General features: G+C 39.8%; 1 protein-coding gene across 6 annotated transcripts in view; it reads left to right on the top strand.

Annotated features, from left to right (window-relative positions):
* ZHX3 (zinc fingers and homeoboxes 3) overlaps positions 1-17,236 on the top strand; it is a 130,550-nt gene that overhangs the window by 50,905 nt on the left and 62,409 nt on the right. For 4 of the 6 annotated variants that reach the window (XM_027623690.2, XM_027623693.2, XM_027623691.2 and 1 more), the window contains exon 2: positions 12,788-12,904. The gene's annotated coding sequence lies outside the window, so the exon portion shown is untranslated. Of the gene's footprint in view, positions 1-9,351; positions 9,404-12,787; positions 12,905-17,236 lie in introns of those variants that run through there. The other 2 variants (XM_027623689.2, XM_027623694.2) reach the window with 1 other exon arrangement.

Genomic DNA, 17,236 nt, shown 5'->3' with positions numbered 1-17,236 from the left:
CAACTCCGTCCTTCATGCCCACTCTACCCGAAGGCCTGCTGATCCTACCTACAGCATAGAAAGCCCGTCTCCAGTACCAGTACCCTAATGCAGGCCAACATCACCCAAGACTTCTGCAGTCACTTTGTGCCTTCTCTTTCAGCTTCTCCCCCATTTCATTTTACACCCACATCACCCATCCTTTACCCCTCCTGCCCCCCACCCCCTGCCTCTGGCAACCACCAGTCTGTTCTCTGTATCTATGAGCTTTTTTTTTTTTTTTAAAGATTCCATATATAAATGGGATCCCTGTCACATCTAAGTATCTTTTCCTCTCTCAGTTATTTCACTTAGCAAAGTGCCTTCAAAGTCCATGTATGTTGTTTCAAATGGCAGGATTTCATTCTTTTGTATGGTTGAAATATATTCCATTGTGTATATATACACTAAATTTTCTTTATCCATTCATCCATTGGTGAACACTGAAGTTGTTCCCATATCTTGGCTATTGTGAATAATGCTGCAGTGAACATGGCCGGGCAGGTATCTAGAAAGATACCTGTTAGTTAGTGTTTTCATTTTGTTCAGATAAATACACAGAACTGCAAATGCTGGATTATATGGTAGTTCTATTTTTAATTTTTTGAGGAGCCTCCATACTATTTCCATAGTGGTTACACCAAATTACATTCCTACCTGTAGTACACAGGGTTCCCTTTTCTCCACATCACCAACACTCATTATTTCTTGCCTTTTTGATAATAACCGTTGTAACAGATGTGAGGTGATATCTCATTGTCGTTTTGGTTTGCCTTCCCCAATAATTATTGATAATGAGTATCTTTACACAAACCTATTGGCCATGTGCGTGTCAATGGCACTTTTTAAAAGATTTATTTGAGAGAGAGAGCGAGAGCGTGTGCACAAGCAGAGGGAGGGGCAGAGGAAGAGAGACAAGCAGACTCCCTGCTGACCTGGGAGCCCGATGTGATGCGGGGCTCCATCTCAGGACCCTGAGATCATGACCTGAGCCAAAGTCAGATGCTTAACCGACTGAGCCACCCAGGTGCCCCTCAATTGGTATTTTTTAAAAGCTCCCCAGATGATTCTGTTGTGCAGCTTTAGTTGAGAACCCTGGTTGTGTGATCAGAGTAGCAACGGTAGCAGGTTCCCTCAGCATAGGTGGGAATTGTTCTTGTGGGATTAAACTCAGAGTCCAGGAACCCTGCTCAGTGGCTGGGATATTGCCCAGCTTCCACTGTCTCTGAATTTGGGTTTGTTTTCCCCCCATGGTTCTCTTGGGTGCACTGACATTTTTGGAAGTCTTTTGTTTGATTCAAGTTGAAGGTTCCTTTAGTGGTTAGCACTTGTCACCATTCAGTTCTGGTGGCTTGGGGTGTGGGGAGCAGAATTTCTCACTGTTCTTCTCATGGCATCTTTCCAGTTTATCCTGTGCTGCTGTGGACTTACTCTTCCTCTTATATTTTTATAACATATATTCTTACTGTTATAATAAATAATTACATAGTCTTTTATATTTGTCATTTTAAGGAAGGGGAGAAGTACGTTCTAATGCTCCATTATTTGTCATGAACAAGAAGTCCCCAAACCCTTTTTGGTTGCCTCTGAAAAGTGTCACATATACAAAGGATTAAGCAGACTCTTCAGAGATGGAGAGCTATAGTGGTTTAACTAAATGAAAAACGACTTCATTCCATTAGTGAAAAATGCATTTAAAGTCGTAAGATACCATTTTCGCTTATCAAATTAGCAAGGTGTGTTGGGGTGGTAGTTATGGTGGGAGGTGTGGTGGGGAGCTTATGAGGTGTGGGAGTGTATGTGTAAGAGACAGAGAAAGAGAGAATTTAATGCCAGCAAGGGTGTGGGAGTACAAACATTCTTATATACTGTTTGTGGAATGCAAATTGATATAATTCTCAATGCAGTTTGGCAATATGGGCCTTAAAAATATTCATACTTTTGGGTTAAGCGTCCACTCTCTATCTCAGCTCAGGTCTTGATCTCAGGGTCGTGAGTTCAAGGACAGCGTGGAGCCTACTTAAAAAAAAAAAAAGTTCATACTTTTTGACCCAGGGATTTAAATGCAGTCTAACCCAGGAAAATAATCATGGGTTAAGACACTAATTTATATACAGAGATGTTTATCTCCACATTATAAAGTAAATAAAAACAAAACCACAAAGAACATGTTCAAGTGCCTGACACTGAACAGTTGTTAAATTACGTACATCTATGCAGCTAGTAAAATTCTATGAACAAAATGAAGCTAACAAAAATATTTAGACTTTAATGACATAGGGAAAATTTTTATGTGGTTTTTAAAGATGCTAAATGAAAAAAAGATATACTCTGAAACAGATTTGTCCAGAATATCAATTCTGTAAGAAGAACATACGTGCATGGGCACCTGGGTGGCTCAGTCGTTAAGCGTCTGCCTTCGGCTCAGGTCATGATCCCAGGGTCCTGGGATCGAGTCCCACATCTGGCTCCCTGCTCAGCGGGAAGCCTGCTTCTCCCTCACCCACTCTCCCTGCTTGTGTTCCCTCTCTCGCTGTCTCTCTCTCTCTGTTGAAAAAACAAATGAAATCTTTAAAAAAAAAACATACGTGCAAAGAGAAGTAAATATGAACAGTAATTGTTTTTACAGCTTGGATTATGTGACTTTCCCCCCTATATTCTTATATTCTTTTGTATTTTACAAATTTTTACAATAAGTATATTATAATAAGAAAAAAATATTTTTTAAATTGCCAAGTTGTCTCACAGAGAAATAAGAATGGCCAATGCTCACATGAAAATATTTAACCTTAGTACTAATAAAAAATGGGAAGAATGCTCAGTGAAAATGCCTGTTCCATATATTTAAGTGGAAAAAAAGTAAGAATATATACACCATGATCCCAATTTGGTTAAAATTGTATGTGTATCAAAATGTTGACAGGGCTTATTTCTGGGTAGTTGATATTTTTCAGATGCCTTTCCTTTTTCTCCTTTATACTTATGATTTGGATTATGTGAGTTTTCTGCCCCTATTCTTCTGTATTTTCCAGTTTTCCTATATTGAATGTGTGTTTTTCTTATAATCGGGAAATTTTTTCACACATTAAAAAATATCAAATTAGTCTTTCCATTCTCTACACCATACTTAATGCTCTTAACACATGCTTAAAATATTTAACTTGGATGAGTAAGGGAAATTTGAGGGAACATTTATATAATTCAGTCTTAAGAATTATATATGATGATATAAATTTCTATACTACTTTTTAAGTTTTTAAAAAAGATTTTATTTATTTGTCAGAGAGAGAGAGAGAGAGGACGCACAAGCAGGCTCCCTGCAAGGAGCCCGATGTGGGACTCAATCCCAGGGCCCTGGGATTATGGCCTGAGCTGAAGGCAGATGCTTAATCTACTGAGCAACCCAAGCGTCCCTCTATACTACTTTAAAGAGATTTATCTTTGTTTTGTCTAAAGTATATTTGACTCCTTCAAATATTTTATTATGGTCAGTCACATAAGTGCAACATAATGGAAAACTGTCTTTTTGCCATTTTTTATGAAGACTTTGTAGTTTTTTATTTCTAAAAATTTAGATATAATTGACATACAGCAAAATGTGCAGATTTTAAATGTATAGTCCACAATTTTGACAAATGTTTTATACCCATGTAAATACCACCCCAATCAATATGTAGATCCTTTTTGTCACTACAGAAGAGTTCCCTCACGCTCCCTTCTTGTCGGTTTTCACCGTCCAGAGGTAATCTTTATTCTGATTTTTACCACCATAGATTAATTACACTTTTTCTAGAACTCCATATAAATAGAATCATATAATATATTCTTTTATGTCTAGATTCTTTTGCTTAACATGATTTTGAGGTTCATCCATATTGTGCAATGGAGTTTTTCTTTTTAATTGCTAAATAGTATTCTATTGTATGAATCCCACAATTTGTTTATCCATGTTCATGTTGACAGACATATAGGATGTGTCCAGGCTTGGGCTAGTTTAAAAATCAGGGATGGTTAGTTTGTAGCTGTCTTATAAATCCCTGCTTCTCTTTTCCTGTCTAGAGGTGCTTGCAGATCAGGCATTTGCCCTGCAGTTAAGGGCTTGTTTCTAGGAGCTTGTAACTAAGACCACCACAAAGAGAGCAGAGAACAAAACTAAAGCGGCCAGACAAGTCCAAGGCAGATGCCTCAGGAGTTCAGGTCCTGGGAACAGAATGGCAGGCCTGCAGATTAACTGAAAGCTCCTTTTACAGAAAGAAAAAAAAAAAAAAGACAAAAATAAGCAGTGAAAGAGCTCAGGGCACCCAGTCAGGGACAAGAGAGCCACTACCACATTGAGACCAAATCACAGCAGCTGTTTGAGGTTACGCGGAATGCTGAGCATTGAGCACACCGAGAGTGGGGTGGGGTGCGTCCTCACCCCAGCTGGCCCTGCAGCAAGTGTTGCCCAAGTGCCCATCGGGGCTCCGGGGACCTGAAGCGCTTGCTCTGCAGCCTGTGACTGCTCTTCCAATATGAACTATATAAAAAGCCCATGACCTCTTGGGGGCACATGGTCTGATGACTGGAAGAACTCCCCCCGCCCAAGACTCAAGTGGTCATCATACATGCAGGTATTCAGTGTATTACCCAAGAGCAGGAATTGGGAGTTCTAGGTTTGAGAGGTCCAGGATGTGTATCTCTGTGACAGAATAGGGCACAGCACCTCCTCCCCTAATCTCATTCCTTGTAGAGTTCATTTGTCTCTGTGCTGTCTCCAGCCAAGGGGAATATGGCCTTTGTCCCATTTCCTTGGGCATTGCCCCTTTATCCCATCTGTCTCCTGAATCTTGACACAGAGTTCAGGTTAACTGAGTGCAAACAGAGCTGAGGAAATGTGGAGGGAGAAGTACAGTTATTCAGTTAGCTTGTTGAAAATACTCTTAGAGAATGGGATGTTGTGGGGGCCCTCATTAGGCAGTGGCAGAACCAAAGGAGAGGGCGCCCTCCACCTGCCATGTTCTAGAAGAATTTGTGGCAAAACTCTTGCCATGAAGGGTGAGTTGATCACAGATGTTATGCTGACCAGCTTTTGCTGAAAGGGTCCTCTGACACTTGGCAGCAGGCTCAGCCAGCAAGGAGTCCACTCCCTGTACACCCTAGGCTGGCTTTCTCCCTCCCTGGACTTTGTCTGTCTGCTACCTCACTGTTCTTATCTGATTATCTTCTGTCCCTCATTTCTTGTTCAGGTCTATTTTTTTCCCTTGCCTCCTTTTTCCTTGCCCTCTTCAACTTAAACTTCCCGGTTAAAAAACAAAACAAAACAAATATGAGACTTTCTAACTTTGCATTAGCTAACATTCCCTGCCAAGGCACTGACCCTGAACGCTTGCCAGAAGATATTTTTATTGCCTTTGGTTTCATTATAGATTACAAAATGCATGGAATTGGGTGTCTTTTCCCCAGGATTTGGTTGCTGGTTGTTTATTTAACAACTAGATAGAAGGAGCGCCAGGGTGGCTCAGGTGGTTAAGCGTCTGCCTTCAGCCCAGGTCATGATCCCAGGGTCCTGGGATTGAGCCCTGCATTGGGCTTTCTGCTCAGCGGTGAGCCTGCTTCTTCCCTCTGCTGCTTGTGCTATCTTGCTTGCTCACTTGCTTGCTCTCTCAAATGAATAAATAAAATATTAAAAAAAAAACCCGGCATTTTCTGATTGAAGTTATTTATAAGCAGTTTGATTCTTAAAACTCTTTTTGATATTATTGGGATCACCATGGACCATGAGTCCCAGGTGACCCATAAATTGAGAGGTGTAAATTGAAACTTTGAAAAGTGGACACGAAACATGGGAACTGAAGTGATCACTGCCTGTCAGACTAATAATCTGTTGGTCTTAAGATGACCTTTACTTGTGGGGGATATATAATTTCCTTGAAATTAGTAGTCTTAGAAAAAGCCACAGTAATTTTTCCTGGGTTACTATGTTATCTTCAGTTATAATTTTGAAATAAGAACAAACAACAGGGGCGCCTGGGTGGCTCAGTTGGTTAAGCGTCTGCCTTCAGCTCGGGTCATGATCTTGAGGTCCTGGGATCAAGCCCCGCGTCAGGTTCCCTGCTCAGTGGAGGGTCTGCTTCTCCCTCTCTCTTTGCCCCTCGCCCTGGTTCATGCGCTCTCTCTCAAATAAATAAAATCTTAAAAAAAAAAAGAGGAAAGAACAGATTGTGTCCGGCCCAAGTTACATTTATAACTTCAAACAATTGTATTGTCATAGACTTTAGTAAAAAAATTTTAGAGAAAAGACCTTTGGAGTCTTTCTCCTCCCCCTGCCAGTCTTTAAGCTCTAAATAACCAAGTATGTTTGAGCACATTCTTTGGCAAAGTAGTTAATATTTCATAATCAATTTTTTTGGGATTTGAACTATATGGAAGAAAGTTCATGATACCATTCTAATGAAGCCTATTAAACAACTTATTCTTATCAGTGAGCATACAAGTTTCCTGTGTATAAATTCCTCTACTAGGAACTGAAAATGATGAAAATTAATTTTAAATGAGGGAAATGAGATCCTTTTTTTTTTTAAAAGATTTTATTTATTTATTTGAGAAAGAGAGAGTGAGAGACAGCACGAGAGGGAAGAGAGTCAGAGGGAGAAGCAGACTCCCCGCTGAGCAGGGAGCCCGATGCGGGACTCGATCCCGGGACTCCAGGATCATGACCTGAGCCGAAGGCAGTCGCTTAACCAACTGAGCCACCCAGGCGCCCTGGAAAATGAGATCCTTGAGTTCTTGCCTTTTCTGTAGGCAAAAGCAAACAATAAGACCCTGAATAACTGACACTCCTTCTCTGGGATATGAATATTGGGGTCTCCATGGCAAGTGTAAGCTTCATATTTGTGAATTACTCCCAGGTGTTAGTAGATTACCATAGAGATACGGAAGGAAGTTACTACATTACCTTATCAAGGACATTTTAAGATAAGTTAAAATTACATCATAAAACAGAAAGATATTCCATGTTCATGGATTGGAAAACTTGATATTATAAAGATGGCAGTACTATCCAAAGTGATCTACAGATTCAGTGCAATCTCTACCAAAATCCTGGCAGCCTTTTTTGCAGAAATGGAGAAGTTGATCCTAAAATTCAGATGGAATTGCAAGGGATTTTTAAAAATTTATTTATTTATTTATTTGACAGAGATAGAGAGCACAAGCAGGTGGAGTAGCAGGTAGAGAGAGAGGGGGAAGCAGGCTCCCAACTGAGCAAGGAGCCCTATGTGGGGCTCGATCTCAGGACCCTGAGGTCATGACCTGTGCCGAAGGCAGTTGCTTAACCAACTGAGCCACCCAGGCGCCCCTGCAAGGGACTCTTAATAGTCAAAACAGTCTTACAAAAGAAAGATAATGGAGGAATCATTCTTTAAAGTTTTTAAATTTTAAAAAAGCTATAGTAATCAAAACAGGGTGGTATTGGCATAAGGCTAGACCTACAGATCAATGGAATGGAACTGAGAGTCCATAAATAAACCCATATATCTATAGTCAATTGAGTTTTTTTTTTTTAAGATTTTATTCATTTGAGACACAGAGATACAGAGAGAGAAAGCATGAGCAGGGAGAGAGGCAGAGGGAGAAGTAGGCTCCCTGCTGAGCCAGGAGCCCAATGTGGGGCTGGATCCCATGACCCCAGGATCATGACCTGAGCCAAAGGCAGACACCCAACCATCTGAGCCACCCAGGCGCCCCTATAGTCAATTGAGATTTGATGAGGGTGCCAAGACCATTCAATGGGGAAAGGACAGTCTCTTCAACAAATAGTGCTGGGACAACTGGACATTGATATGCTAAATAATGAAGTTGGATCCCAACCTCACACTATATACTACAAGTAACTCAAAATGGATCAAAAACCTAATTGTAACAGCCAAAACTCTTAGAAGAAGACATAAGGGTAAATCTTCATAACCTTGGATTTGGTAATGGATTCTTAGAAAGGACACCCAAAGCACAAGCAGCAAAAAAAAAAAAAAATAACTAAACTGGACTCCATCAAAATTTAAAACTTTTGTGCATCAAAGGACACTATTAAGAAAGTGGCAAGAAAATCTAGGGAATTGGAGGGGACATTTGCAAATCTGATGAGGGCCCTAGTATTTATAATATATTAAAAACTCTTACAACTCAACAATAAAAAGACAACCCAATTAAAATATGGGCAAAGACTTGATTGGACAGTTCTCCAAAGAAGATATAAAAATGGCCAACATACCTATGAAAAGATGTTCAGCATCATTGGTCATTAGAGAAATGCAAATAAAAAACCACAGTGAGGTACCACTCCATGCCTACAAGGATGGCTATGATAAACAAACAAACAGAAAAGAAGTGTTGGTGAGGATGTGGAAAAATTGGAACCCTCACGCTTTGTTGGTGAGAATGGAAAATGATGTAGCCATTGTGAACAACAGTTTGGCAATTCCTCAAAAAGTTAAATATAGATTACTATATGACCCAGCAATTCTGCTTCTAGATATATACCCAAGTAATTGAAGATCTATATTCAAACAAATACTTGTACACAAATGTTCATAGTAGCACTATTTACAGTAGGTAAAGGTGAAAACAACCCAATTGTCCGTCAGTGGATGAATGAACAAAATGTGATATATCCATACAATGGGATATTTTTCATTCTTAAAAAAGGAATGAAGTACTGATATATGCTACAATATAGAAGAACCTCAAAACATCATGCTAGGGATGCCTGAGTGGCTCAGTTGGTTAAGCATCTGCCTTCGACTCAGGTCATGATCCCAGGGTCCTGTGATCGAGTCCCGCATCAGGCTACCTGCTCGGTGGGGAGCCTGCTTCTCCCTCTGTCTCTGCTGCTCCCCCTGCTTGTGCTCTCTCTCTCTCTGACAAATAAATAAATAAAATCTTAAAAAAATTAATTTTAAAAATCATGCTAAGTAAAAGGAGGCAGGCATAAAAGGTCACCTTTTGCCTGATTTACATTTGTCTGAAACACCCAGAATAGGTAAATCCATAGGGACATAAAGCATAGTAGTGGTTGCCAGGGGCTGGAGCAGGGGGGTGGCAGTGACTACTTAGTACAAGGTTTCATTTTGGGGTGACTGAAATGTTTTGGAACTAGGTAGAGGTAATGGTTGCACGATACTGTGAATATACTAAATGCCCCTGAATTGTACACTTTAAAATGGTTGATTTTATGTTATGTGAATTTTTAAAAATGACATCATATTATTTTCATGATCTCATAAATAACTGTGGCTTTGCTGTCATGGTTACCTTGTGACTGTTGGAACCCATGTACTTTATAGCATTTGTCCACTGGGAAAGTTCTTTCCAGCTGTGGGCAGGAAAACTTGAAGACAGCTGATCCCAAGTGGGTTTCCTTCTAAAATAACAATTAAGAAATATAGTTTTGCTTTTCCTTTTTTATTTGTAGAAGCTGGTAAAACTCCTAAAATGGGCCCTGGGTTGTTTTAAAATGTGATACGGACTAATGTTGGTTAGTTTCTTCATTTAACTTAAGAAACTATGTTTAAAATAACTTTATGTTATTTGGAGATGAAACAGCTTTTGGTTTTATGAAAATTAAGAGTAATTTTAAAAGAGGAGCATCTGGGTGGCTCAGTCAGTTAAGTGTCTCCCTTAAGCTTGGGTCATGATCCTGGGGTCCTGGGATTGAGCCCTGCTCCGGCTCCCTGCTCAGCGGGGAGTCTGCTTCTCCCTCTCCCTTTGGCCCTCTCCCCTGCTCCTGCTCTCATGCAATCTCTGTCTCTCTCAAATTAATAATAATAATAATAATAAAAAGACTAAGCCATATACATGCAATTGCAATAAGATTTTTCTAGTGGTTTGCTGTGCTGCACTGCTAGAGATTTTTGTGACAATTTCTGAAACCATCAACCGTCACATATGCTTTATTGTCAGTGGAATTGGTGTCAGGTGTAAGAAAGTTCAGTTTTCAGATCAGTCAAGCAGAGCTTGTACAAAAACTAAAAATCTTAGTTTCTTATTTTCTAACTTCTTGAATGAAGGACTTTAGGTTAGATTTTGGCAAAATATCTGGCATTGAGAAGAACTCAAAAATGTAGAAGTGCTTTGCCAATGATCATGAAGTTTTTCTTTAAAATGAAATTGGTGCTTCTATCCTATAGTTCTAGTTCTGCCCCTGTGTTATTTGTGGACTTGTTTCTCCAGCAGATGGCTTTATGCTAGTTGTCTTGCACACTCCCACCTGGTTCCTTATAGGATCCAGAATGTGCCATCCAGGCTAAGAGTTTGTAGACATGAAGCAAACAAAGCTAACTGGTTTGTAGTGGATTGAACCCACAGCTTTTGGCATCATTAACATCGTGTCCCACTCAACTGAACTAGAGTGTGGAAGAATAAATGCCTTGCTTGAGCAAGGGCTTCATGATTTCAGTTAGAAGGGATCTGGTAAGCATAGCAAAGTATCTGGAATAAATATAATAAGCTGAAGTTGTGGGTAAATATGAGTATTCAGCTTATGATAATTACTGCTTTTGACTTCCACAAAATTAGGAAGATCTTTTTGTTATGTTCACTGGATAATGTTTTAAAATAAGAAGAGATCAGATCAGTTTTTAAGTTGTGGAGAATTCAAAGTTAAGTTTTTCAATAAATTATTAATTAGGAAAATTTTCCCACAAAAGCAAATTTAACTGGACATGGTGCTCTTCTCCCACGACAGCAGTAGAAAAAAGTGAGGTATGCAGAGGACGCTGCTGCTTATTGTGGGTTTCTCTTTGCCCAGGGACCCCACCTTTGACAGCAGCATAATGCATTTCCTTGAACAATTTGCTTAACCTTTCTGTGCCTTAGTTTCCTCACCCAGGCAATTAGTATAATGAAATCTGTTACATATGGGTGTTATAAAGATTGAATGAGTTAATGTAGTTAAAGCTCTTAGTGCCTGACACAGAGTAAAAGCTCGAGATGTGAACATTAAAGACGGAATAATAATGGTGAAGGATGAGTAGGAGCTGCTTTGGTGAGGGGCAGACTTGTTTACAATCACAGACGCTTCTAGTTCTGACCCTCTCTTGTGTGCCAATGCACTGTTCTATCCGAAGTTCTGAGAGCCTCTGGTATACTCACTTTAGGGCCACTTTACTGCTAATGAGCATCTTAACCAAAGAGAAGGCTTTGGGAAAGAAAGAACTCAAAAGCCGTAGTTTTTCAGCTGTTTCCCGAGAAATTTTAAGATTGCATGAAGCTTCTCTAGTGGTTTGTTGAAGACACATAGTTACTGTCTCATGCATTCACTGAGAGTTCATACTGTGTGCTCATCGTTGGCACTGGGCAGAGTGGGATGACATTGGGGTAAGGGTCAAGACAGGGATGGTGATAACATGGTTCCTTGGCCTGGAACTCACAGTCTGGACCATTTTTTGTACCACTAGAATCCATGCCAGGAAAGCCCCAGGGCTTTGAATGGAAGAGCATCAGAAAACAGCACATTTTAAAAAAATTTTTTTATTGTTATGTTAATCACCGTATATTACATCATTAGTTTTTGATGTAGTGTTCCCCGATTCATTGTTTGTGCATAACACCCAGTGCTCCATGCAGAATGTGCCCTCTTTAATACCCATCACCAGGCTAACCCATCCCCCTACCCTCCTCCCCTCTAGAACCCTCAGTTTGTTTTTCAGAGTCCATTGTCTCTCATGATTCATCTCCCCGTCCGACTTACTCCCCTTCATTCTTCCCCTCCTGCTATCTTCTTCTTTTTCTTTTTTTCTTAACATATGTTGCATTATTTGTTTCAGAAGTACAGATCTGTGATTCAACAGTCTTGCACAATTCACAGCGCTCACCGTAGCATATACCCTCCCCAATGTCTATCACCCAGCCACCCCATCCCTCCCACCCCCCACCACTCCAGCAACACTCAAGTTTGTTTCCTGAGATTAAGAATTCCTCATATCAGTGAGGTCATATGATACATGTCTTTCTCTGATTGACTTATTTCACTCAGCATAACACCCTCCAGTTCCAGCCACGTCGTTGCAAATGGCAAGATCTCATTCCTTTTGATGGCTGCATAATATTCCATTGTGTATATATACCACCTCTTCTTTATCCATTCATCTGTCGATGGACATCTTGGCTCTTTCCACAGTTTGGCTATTGTGGCCATTGCTGCTATAAACATTGGGGTGCACGTACCCCTTCGGGTCCCTACATTTGTATCTTTGTGGTAAATACCCAGTAGTGCAATTGCTGGATCGTATGGTAGCTCTATTTTCAACTGTTTAAGGAACCTCCATACTCGAAAACAGCACATTTTTAATGGTGTGCATTCTTGGAGTTATAAGGCCACACGTTGGTTAATTTTCTTATCTCTGTTAAGCCATCTCAAACTTAGCTAGAAGAGGGACAGGGAAACTCACTAGTGGAAAGAGTTAAAATCACTGATTTTATGAATCATATAAAATTACATATTTTATGAATCCTCTTGTTCTGATCTATTATCAGAGAGAATTGAGTTTGCCTTATTTCCATTTATATTTTTTTCAGTTTCTCCTAGCATTTTTATAGTTTCAAATTGCTAGTTTGTATTTGTACAACCCCTTTTACTCTCCTTCCTCTCCGCCCCCAGCCTTGGTTTTTCTGTTTGTGTATAGTTGTGGTGGAAATGAATTAGGAAAGGAGATTGATGAGCTTGGATAACTCCACTTCCTAGAAAGTACTTTATCTCTTCTCATAAAGTAATGGTATGTTCCTTCTTTCTCAGGACTGAACTGCAGCTGCAGAAGCAACACGTGGACCTTTCAAGATGCATACAAGGCTGCAAGAAATGAAGGGAGAAACTGGAGAGACCAATGAAGGGAGGAAGAAGCATGTTTCCTGGGTAAATAGTATGCTTCTGAATTTTAACAAGTTTCTTGCCATATCGGTTATCAGACTTTTTAATACCTAAGTCTTCAGAGCTATATTTAGTCTTTGCATTGTTGTTAAACATTCTTTATTTTCTCCTCCCTCCATTTTTATTTCTGAGCTCTTTGATCAAATGATTCTTCTTTTTGTTAATCTAAAAATCTGCACTGACTATACAATTTAGGTGAGAACTTGTTATATCTTAGGCTGACTGCTGGGTATTACAAAAGTTGAGTTGTGTATCGTGTCTCTGTAATGTAACGGTTTAGTCTGAGGCCAACTTTTAGTCTGAGTGCGAGACTTAAGCTTTCATTTTATTAAATGACTGACTTGAAAAAAAACTAGAATACTAATTTGAATACCAGTTTTCCAAGTCATATGCTCAGGCTGCCCTCTGGAATAGGAAATGTTTTTCAATGCTAAATGTGATACTAAAGACAAAGCAGATTGGCAAATAATCAATGTGAATAGACCTAGCCTTCACTTGCTGAAGTAGATGTGCCCTACTTAAGGTTTTTTTGGGGGTCGTTTATTTATTTATTGAGTTGTGAACTCAATTTATTCTGTTATTAAGCCACTCAGCTTGTGCTTAGACTTTGGGGTTCTATTGTTGTTGCTGCTGCTGTTAAAACTTTTTAAACAAAGGAAATCTATTGCATTATTTTTCACTATAAAGTTAAGAACTTTTCTTCCATGTGCTGAGTTGAAATTTTTGGAAAGGGAAGAAATGGAGTCAGAGCCATTGATGGTACATAATGCTGGAAGTTCTGTGCACATCATTCTGACTTTGACAACTTCATGGCAACATCACTCCTCCACAAGTCTGGGGCCACACAGTCCATGGATATGTTTCTACTGTTGTCACTTCTGGAACTTCTTGCCTTATGGTGAATTGCCACAGGGCTACTGTTAGATATATGACAACTTCCAGCGTGCTCATTCTTTAATTTTGAGTTGTAGACTGAGTAAAAACTGTTTAGTGGCCTTGTATGTGACTCCTCCAAACTAGAAATGGCATAAGACAAGCTTATTCACAAGTGAACTTTATGCCCATTTTCTAGTGCTCACCTTCCCACCAACTGTTCTAGTCACACTGGTCTCCTTGCTCTCCCAGTCGATCCAGAAATGCTCCTGCCTCAGATCTTTTCTTCTCAGGGGGGCACCTGGGTGGCTCAGTTGGTTAAGTGTCTATCTCTTGATTTCAGTTCAGGTCATGTTCTCAGGGTTGTGGGATCAGGCCCCGCTTTGGGCTCTGTGTGGAGTCTGCTTGACATTCGCTCTCTCCCTCTCCTTCTGCCCCTCCCCACCGCTGGCACTTGCTCTCTCTCTCTCTCAAAGAAATAAATAAAATTAAAAAAAAAAAAATCTTTTCCAGGGCGCCTGGGTGGCTCAGTCAGTTAAGCGTCTGCCTTCGGCTCAGGTCATGCTGCATTGGGCTCTCTGATCAGCGGGGAGTCTGCTTCTCCTTCTCCTGCTCCCTCTGCTCATGCTTGCACGTTTGCTCGCATGCTCTCTCTCTCTGTCAAATAAATAAATAAAATCTTTAAAAAAAAAACTTTTCCTCTCAGATAGGCACATGGCTCCTGCCCTCTTTTTCCTTTAGATTTCTGCTGAGGGAACAAAGTTAATAGGAAGGGCAAAGCCAAATTGGAATCACCAAGAATTCTCTGTTATGTTAGTCTCTGCACTTACTACCTGGTAACACTGAGCCATCTTGTCTCGCTCCAGCTGAGCTCATTTGTCCTGATCCACTCCTACCTATCAAGTAAGATGTTTTATTTATTCTACACATCATGCTTTTTCTATTTCACTTTTAAGATCTTTTGAAATTGACCTTTCACTTTTAAAGGCACATACATTTGACTCAGCAATTGCATTTCTAGGAATTTATCTCACATCTAACCTCATACAGGTATGCAGGTAATCCTGTTCCACCTCAGTCTCTGTTGAATCCTCATACATGCTTCCTATCCTCACTAGCACTTGAGCAGAGACTACCTACCTCTTGCTGCCATTATTTCGTTGTGGCGTGGGTCATGTCCCCCTCCAATAACTTAGGCAACTGCCTGCTTCTTTGCCTGAATTGCAGTGTATTGGAGACATTTGCACAGTAGCTAATTATATCCCCTTTCAGGTTGAACTCCCATTCCCTTACAGCAATGTTTGTCTTTCCATTTGCTAACATCTCAAACGGTTACACTTTTTGCATTGTATTTTTTAGATATTTAGATAATTAAACATATAAGCATGTGCCGGTGATATCTCTACTTGGCTGCACACTAGAATCCTCTCAGAAGCTTTATAAAATACTAATGCCTGGTCACACCCCCAGGGATTCTGAGACAATTTGTCTAGGATGAGGCATAGCATCAGAATTTTATTTTTTATTTTTTAATAATTTTTTAAAATTCCAGTATAATTAACATACAGTGTTGTATTAGTTTCAGGTGTATGCTACAGTGATTCAACAATTCTATATGTTACTCAGTGATCATCATGATAAGTGTGCTCTTACTCCCCATCACCTATTTTACCCATCCCCCTCACCCACCTCCCCTTTGGTAACCATCTGTTTGTTCTTTATAGTTAAGAGTCTGTTTTTTTGTTTCTCTTTTTCTTAGTCCATTTGTTTTGTTTCTTAAATTGCATGTATGAGTGAAATCATATGGTATTGGTCTTTCTCTAACTTCTTTCACTTAGCAGCATACCCTTCTAGATCAATCTATGTTGTTGCAAATGGCGCCCCTAGAATTTTACATTTTTAATAGAAAATCCATTTATTTAGTTTTTTTTTTTTTTAAGTAGGCACCGTGCCCTGTGTGGAGCCCAACATGGAGCTTGAACCCAAGACCCTGAGATCAAGGGTCAGATGCTTAACTGACTGAGCCACTCAGGTGCCCCTCCAAATTTAATAAACACAATCCACTCTCCTACAACTTTATTGCCTTTCTTTATGTCTGGTTGTTCCAACTTCCTGCATTTCTTTTTTAAAAAATTAAATTTACCATAGTATCACTTTTAGTCTCTTCACGGAAACTTTTAATAGAAATATAAAACTTTTAAAGTAAGAAAAGAGGCAGTGAAAAAGCAGTTTCCTACTCCTGTTCCACAGGCAGGCAATTCCTTCTCCTAAGCAGCAACTCCCGTCTGTTTCTTAAGGTTCCTTCCAAAGTATTTTGGTTTTTGCTTTCAAAATAACTAACTCCTTTCTTAAAAAAAAAAAAAAAGTTTCTCTAGGTTTTTTTGGTTGTTTTTCAATGTTATTAGTTGTGTGCTTAGTTTTTATTTTTGTTTCTTGACAATACTCAAAGCAATGTTTGTCCTCTGTTCTTTTCATTGTCCATAGATACCTTGTGTGGTGATTTTGTAACATTTTCTAACTTCATTAATGTCATTTCAGAGCTTATCTTTTTCAAGCAGAATATTGTTGGGTTTTGTCTTCTGTTAAACTAATCCTGAAGATTCTATGACTTATGTCTAAATTTATCCTCTTTAATTCATGGTTGCTGTTGCATTTGTTATATTTTCTATACATAACTTCTTGATTTTTATATTTCTTAGTTGTGTCTTTTCTGTTACACCTTTGTTTTGGGGAAATGTTTTTTCTTTCCTTTTAACTTTTAAACAGATTTTAAAGGTGAACAATCTTTTGAGTTTTCTTAGTGCCAGAAATAACATTTGTTTCTATATTTATTTACTATCATCAAAGCAAAAGCAGGAACTTTCCTTTCCTTCCATATAAGGAAACTCTGTTTCTCCCTGTTTTGGCACCCCCTCTCCCTATTCCTTATCTACCCCCTTATTTTTTCCTTTCACATTTTACATTTGTTCTGTGAGGTGTACTCATTCTTCTGGGGTTCAGCCTGGTACTCATAAGTATTTTGCTATTCCTGAATTCAGTTAATTAACGATCACTGAGGTGTCACTCTGAGCTGGATGGAAGCTGAGGTAGGTGCAGGAGATAAACGAAGATAAAGGTGGTTCTGACCCTGCCTTCAAGGTCCCCTTTCTGGATGAGGAGGTGGCCCCCATGCAAACTAACAATGGCAAAAGATGTGATGTGTCAGGTGTCCTGGAGACATGGAGGGAGGGAAGGGGGGAGGGAGGGAGGGAGTCGGAGTCAGGTTTGGTGAGTCAGTGAAGGCGTCCTGGGAGCTGCTGCTACTGTACCAGTAGAGCTTTGTGAGATAGAGGATAAAGCAAAAGGGGTAGGGCCTGAAGGTGCCCAAGTTCATTGCCCAAGTTTTTCAAAGCCTGGCTGGAGAGAGGCTGAACAAAGGGATGTTGGGCCACATTGTGAAGCACC

This window comes from Zalophus californianus, chromosome 8 (genome assembly GCF_009762305.2).
Source record: "Zalophus californianus isolate mZalCal1 chromosome 8, mZalCal1.pri.v2, whole genome shotgun sequence".
NCBI classification, from domain to species: Eukaryota; Metazoa; Chordata; class Mammalia; order Carnivora; family Otariidae; genus Zalophus; species Zalophus californianus.
The sequence above is the reverse complement of the archived record's forward strand: the minus strand, read 5'-3'. Positions and strand labels throughout refer to the sequence as shown.